This window comes from Cupressus sempervirens, chromosome 6, assembly GCF_028749045.1.
Source record: "Cupressus sempervirens isolate cs-2001-9-10 chromosome 6, ASM2874904v1, whole genome shotgun sequence".
Taxonomy (NCBI): Eukaryota; Viridiplantae; Streptophyta; class Pinopsida; order Cupressales; family Cupressaceae; genus Cupressus; species Cupressus sempervirens.
Window position 1 is genome coordinate 135,809,469 of NC_143123.1, and position 7,328 is coordinate 135,816,796.

The following is a 7,328-nucleotide window of genomic DNA, read 5'->3' on the forward strand; positions in this document are numbered from 1 at the left end:
TGCAAAAATGATATGTAATCATTATATATTTTACATATGAATTATGTTTGAATTTGTAATAAATGTATTTTAAAATAATAATCATAACTTTCAAACAATATATGACCCTCTTGATACTGGATGAATCAAATTGAACTTTGATGGTTCGTCGCTTAGTAACCTGGCTTAGACAGGAGGGGTTGGCCTCATTAAGAATTCTAGAGAAATAATTTTGGCTCCGTATGCTATTAATTTGGGTATCCAAATAGCCTATGAGGTAGAAATGCTTTCCCTTTTCCACGATGTTAAAATTGTGATAGGAAAACGCTTCAAGAAAGTGATAGTGGAAGGCGATGCACTTAATGTGATTAAAATTTTGAACAACAAAGTTAGCATAGGATGGAATGCTATGGACATTATCAAAAATACTATCCAATTACTAGGTATGATGGATGGAGGTAATTTTCCATCATACTTATCGAGAGGGTAACAACATTGCCGATAGGCTCACATCTCTAGGGAAGTACACTAAGTACTTAAAAATCTGGGAAGACATGTTGTCAATTTCTCTTGAGGTTTGTGTGGCGATCATGCAATACATTGCAATCTTGCACAATAATGACAATGCAATGAATGATACTTAAAGTTGTCATTTTTTTACCCTTTTCCTTGGCTTTTGGGATAGCAAGTCTTTCATATTTCCTTCTATGATTTTTCCTTTCTTATTGTATTGTGGAGTCTTCTTGATTACAACATTGAACAACTTGTGTTAGCTAAGTCTTACCGGTGTTGGATTTTTAGACTTTTTCTTACTGAGAAAGATAGCTTAGGAGTTATGATGGGTAGATATTCGTATCAAATTGATTCATATAAGTTGGAGGAGTTTAAAAGTGACTCCAAGTTGTGGAAAATAATTGATAGAGGGAAAATGACTTCATATGTGGAAGGCATAAAGGGGTATAGCTTGAATCATTCTCAAACATTTGTGAATAATTGGGAGGATGAGAAGGTAACTATTGGTAGGGTTTCTTTCTTGATGAAACCAAAAAATATTTCAATTATTATCGAGACTAGCATAGAAGGCATGAAAATTCACAAGAGAACTAAAGTTCCTTTCAATGGAGATTTCAAGTTGTTCTTGGAGCTTGGGGAGGAAATCATAAAACTAAAGAGTGGTTTCATCTGGGAACAACTTTTGAGGGAGTGGAAAGCTATGGCCACCATCCTCATCTCTTTCCAAAGATCAATCATTTCAGGAGGAATGTGAAGTTCTATTTGCCTTGTTAGATTTTCTTGTCTTTGTCATTGTCTATTGAGAAAGACAAAGTCAAGGGTAGTCCCCCTCTCCACTAAAGCTTAAATTATAGGATGCATGAGTTTCACCAGGCTCTAACTTGCCAAGTAAGCTCGATCTCAATAATTTAGTATTTACCCATGTCTCTTCTGGGGACAAGAAAGTTTTGGCAACCTAGGAGCCCCCTAATGTGTCCTTTTTTTTGAGTACTAGACTTCTTCTTGGCCATTAAGTTAAGAATGAGAACATTGAGAAAGAGTAACAATAGGGTCATCCTAAGGAAACCATGAATTTTTTTGATGAATTGGAATCTTCTTCATTGTGGGCCACAAAGTTGGCCTAGACCCTTGATTCCACTCCTTACTATAGGCCCTCTACCCCTATTTTCCTCCTCTCCCCTAAGACTCTATTGAAATACTCTAAGGACCACAATATCCCTTGGATTGCTTCTCCCAGTATTTTCCTTAGAGCCAATGATGGTGGTGTTAACCTGGCCCTTAAGTCACATGAGATTTCTATCTTCTATAATAGGCTCAAAGTAGTTACCAAGTGGTTTCTCTACTAGCTACAAATATAAAGAAGAAAAATTGATGAGTTGGAGGCTTTTGCTAAGGCAGAAAGAAAGGTGGAGGACTGGACTAAAGGAAAAAGGGATGAGGCTTTGTGGGAAGTAGGTAGAGACTTTAGGAAAAAATGCATAATTTGGAGTTAATGGAGGAGATAATCTTAGATATCTATCTCCTTATGCCTTTAGAAGAGGATAAGAATGAGATCCTCATTGCCCTGATGTCTATGAAGGATTCCTAGGCTAAGTTGGGGGACCAAATCAATGACCTCTCTTTCAAGAAGATGGTGGCCTAGGATAGAATGGATAAAGCCATTGGTGAAATTCAATGGGAGTTGGAGGAGAAGAAACTTTAGAGAAAAAGGGTAGAAGATTCGTATGGTAAAGAGGAGGGTCTTCATACCACACTAAGCCAGATATTTTCTTGAGGGTTTCTATTTCTTTTCACTTTTTTGAGAAGCCTTCCTTTCTAAAAAAGGTCAATGAGCTAATGAAGTAGTTGCTGAGTGTTTCAATGTTGGTATTGGTTTGGTGTTGGTAGGTCTCCATTGGTTTTTTTTGTTTGTGTTGCTTGTTGGTTTATTTTATATTGGTTTTCTCTAGTATGGTTCTTTCTATCTTTTTCATTGATTTTTGGTCTTTTCATAGCCTAGTTCATGTTAGTTCTAGTTCTATAGGGTCTCACTACTAGTGAACCTATGACTTTTCATCCTCTGGACTTTATGTTATATTTTTTATTGTTGGGTTTACACCCTCTGCTAATTTACTTAATTAGAAATTTCTAACAATATATCATTTTTAAAATCTAAATGTTCTCATAATTTGATCTTCTTTGGTTTTAGGTTTCAAAAATTAAATTTCAAGTTCTTTTCACGATATCGAGATAGATAAGGAATTCTTTTATTGATTAATAAAATCAAATTATGTGGGTTGAAATGATTAATTTTATGATTAAATGATAAGGAAAAAGTGAAATAATGGGTGAATGGATAAGTAATACAATGATACACCTCCCCCCAACTTGAAATGCTAACCGTCCTTGGGAAACAAGGAGGGGGACAGCTAGGAGTGCTGAAAAATGATTAATACAATAAGCAATATTAATAAAGTTAAGAGATAAAATAAAAATATATAATTGATCATTTCACTAACTTTCATGTCCTAGGAAACCACAGAATCTCAATAATAGAGACAATGAAGCTGCAATAATGAATTGACGAGGATACCAAGAATTTCAACACCAATAAAGACCACCATCTAACTGAAAGTAGTAGATAACATTCCGCTAGAAGAAACCAAAAATTGTGAAAAAGTCCTGCAACATGAGGAGCCATCAATGTCTAACTAAAGAGGGATATACCACACCGAAGGGAGTAGAATCTACTTTTCATAATACCTCAACTGAATGTGTAGCATGTGCCCAAGGTGATCAATGGTGATCACCATATGGAAGCACAACTACAAAACTAAGTAATAGGAGATGTTAGAGACACTAAGAGACGTAAAGAGCTATAGAAGTAGCTAAGTGTCCTTGAAAAATAGCTAGCTCAAAACCAATTATTTCATTTTTTTTCTTTTTCTTTTTCATTTTTCTATATTTTGGTTTTTCAATTTTGATAATGACAAGTGACCATTGACATTTAGATCACTCACCACTTAATGACACTATCAAAGTAATTTTCACCACTAAGAATTTATTTTGCACTTAACATCCACTAGAAACTAGTTTTCAGATATTAGCTGGTCAACAACTCTTAAAGGTTTTGCATTGTTGGATCTTTTATTGCATTTTTCATTTCTTCTTTTTCATTTTTTTTTTTTTCATTTATGAGAATTTGAATATAATGAACAAAGAAATGGAAACTCTCATATAGAAACAAAACCATCCAAATCATAGAGTTCCATAAAAGTCACTGATAAAATGGGTTTCTTGTATATCTTCAAATGATGACCAATTAGAAGGAAATATACCTCACCAAGAGTAACCATTCATATCTCCATAGAATTATTGTTATAAGAATGTTGGATCCTAGTGAATTCATGCCACCATATTGAAAATTTGATTATAGAACTTTGGAAAACATGCCCACTCACTTGGTTGACATAATTACTAGTTGTACAATCAATAACTGAATATTAGAATGAAATTTGATATTGAAGTGCAATTTCTATTGGAAGTGATAGGAAAGAACAAAAGGAAATACACCTAGCCATAAGAGTTCAAATCCCCAAAGTTCTATTCCTTCCAAGTAATGAATAGACATGGAATACATTAGCGTCATGGAACAAGACCCTAAATGTCATTCAACATTAAATAACTGGTCCTTGTAATGTGTCATGGCCATAATAAATCAATTCGTCCCACTGTCAAAAAATATGTGATGGGATAACACGTATATTAACCCACCCACATACACCTATATAGTTGACACATGTGGAAAATATCATATAATTTGCCTGAAAAGTTGTGGATAGTCAATGTAGATCTTCCATTTGAAATGGATGGCCTAGATGTTGTAAAATCTCCCAATGAATGATTAAAACATAACTATTGATGAAGAAACCTTTTAAATATGGTGGTTGGCACATTTCCCATTGCACAGTGGATGAAACAACATACAAACTATTAGAGACCATTAGTTGTGTTTCTTTAGTTGCTAGTTTTAGTGTTGACTTTAGCCATGTATTGTTGGATATGGCAGTGGGTTTTTCTACTAGTCAAAACACTATTATGCTTTGGATCTTAATTTTTTTGTATTTCTATAAAATGATTGGGGTTTTAGGCCCCTTGTAAAAAACTTTTTATAGACTTAATCAAAAACATTTTTTTGTAAAACATGTCATATATGCCCATCACTTTTTTACTTATATAAGAGGTTTCATCTTGAAAATATTATTTTGTCTTAAACAAAGATTATGTAATACTATAATTATATCTTATAATTTTCTATAAACATAACCATTGCCTCTTTAAAATATATAATTTTATTGAAGTTGATTTGATGTTGGTATATTCTTAATTATTAATACATTATTTCTTTTGGAACTTTTAATCTCAATTCATATAATTAGTTTATAAGTTCAATAGATGTGATACAAGGCTTACACTAATACAATATAAAACTGGAACTTTATTTGTAAATCTAAGTTTAAGTGACCTTAATATAGATTACCATTAGTTGATATATGATCTTCTTTATAATACTAAAAATTATTCAACATATCATGTTTAACACCGTTATATTATGTCAACATATAATAGTAACAAATAAGACATGCCATTGTCATATTATAGTAGAAAAGAAATACAAATCTACAACATAAGAGAATCACATAACATCAATTTCTATGAAAAACCTCTTATTGAAAAAGAAGAAACCTCCACAAGAAGAGAAATATATATGATATTCAAATATTTATGAGATTATAATGCATGCACTTTCATTTGCCTCTTTTCCTCCAACATGGAAATACATATGTACCTATGGGAAACCTCGTTATTCCTCAAATTGTCCTTAATTTGATGGAGTAACTTTACATTCAATTATTCCTCATGTTTCTACATATAAAGAGTTATTTTATAGACATGTCAAGCTCCAAAAAAAAATTTGTTGAATTAAAAGATGTATCTACATTCTAGACATCCCAAACCTTGTATTTCCTCCTCATAATGCAAAAGGACACCAATTTTATTTGCAATACTTTTCCTCCAACTTGGTCATGATAAATTAGAAATTAAACATGTTATATTTTATATAATAAAAGATGGAATACCATGAGACACCTATTGCCCACTCCTACATGAGAGGGGAATTTAAGACATTTCTTAAAGACAAGTAATATTTTATCTTAAATACTTATTCTATTACTTTATTTCTTTTACATTAAAAATTAAAACTATTTAATCATCTTAAACTAAATATTAAGACTCAAGAAAATCAAATAGGAAAAATTTCTCCCTCTCACCCACACGAGCTCAACATTTCCATGCTCTAGACAAAATCCTCCATATTTTTTGATAGGAATGTATATCCTTGAGTATATGCAAAATTTATAAAAGAACATAAAAGATGTTCAATGTGTTTATACAAGTGAATATTAAATAATAGTTTGAACAAAATGCAAATCAACATGCATTATAGTGAATTACAAAGAAAATCTCAATGCCATGGATTTAGGTATTTAGATTCTTAGACTCCATAAATAAATAATTTCTCTAGTATAAGCTATTTTGTAAAGGGGAAGAGAAATAAATAATCAAAACCCCATAATAAGAGGTTTATTATCTTGTTTGATTCTATACAAGGATTAATCAAGTATTGATATGAGGTTTTCAAGCCTAAGATTTTTGCACAAACAAATGGTGCAAGAGATGTTAAAATATTTTGAGTCTCCTTCCATATCACACGTAACAATAGGCCCTCAAAATGCTTCCAAGAGTTGCCTAATTTTTTTTCAAGTCCTCTTATTGTGGTGGTTTCCAAAAGAAAGTAAAGGAAAAGGGAAAGCTTGAGGAGAGAGTTTGGAAATTTTTCTTGTCTCTAGTTTCTCTAGACATGTATTAAAATGGGTCTTTCTCAGTGGCTAGCGGGTTGATGAGGCCATGAAATAGTGTAATATATGTCTTTTTGAATCTACACGAGCATATAATATTTAGAAACATAATAAAAGTGTGGTCTATTTAAACACTAAGTTTAATATGGGTAGAAATATTGCTATGCATAAAAAGGATTGTGGATTCTGCACCCTAACAATAATATTTAGGGCTCTCCAAACCCATAAAAAGGGTACATGTAAATTTGTTGAAAAAATAACTAGAAAGGGGATTAGAAAGGGGTCTCACAAGGGGGCCTTTGGCTTTATTTTTTATGAAAGAGATGTACCACAAGATTTTTTTTTGGGGTAATAAAGGATTATTTAGAATCTTCTCCTACAAAATTGCAACCCATAATTTTCATCCCATTTAATTTGAAATAACCCCATTAACTTAGGGAAAATTTCTATAGTTATGCCAACAGTATTCTCATTTTCCCCTACAAACAATAAAAATTAGAAGGAGAAATAGTTTTTCACTTTTTGATTTGATCTTTTATACTTAAAAATTCCCCAACTTCCTTCAATTTTGGAGCTGAAATTTTAAACTAGAATACAATATATGATTCATGGGACCACTCACCTTTGATAATTAATAAAAATCATATAAGTGGTGGTTGCTCTATTTTTAAGGGATTTGTCTTTCATGGGACACCAACATTAGAAAGAAAGTAGTTAGATTAGGTCTTCTCACCATCATTAGACGAGAAATTTTATCTAAAAATATGTTTGAAAGGTCACTAGTGATAGGCCAACACTAGGGTAAAAAATGACAAAGATTTACTATAAATTAAGATTATTTTCAGCTTGGTCTATTCATGTCAATTTGGGGGTGTAAGCTTGCCAAAGGTGTCTTAGTATTGTACCATCAAGGGGTGTAGATCATGAGCTGAGAAA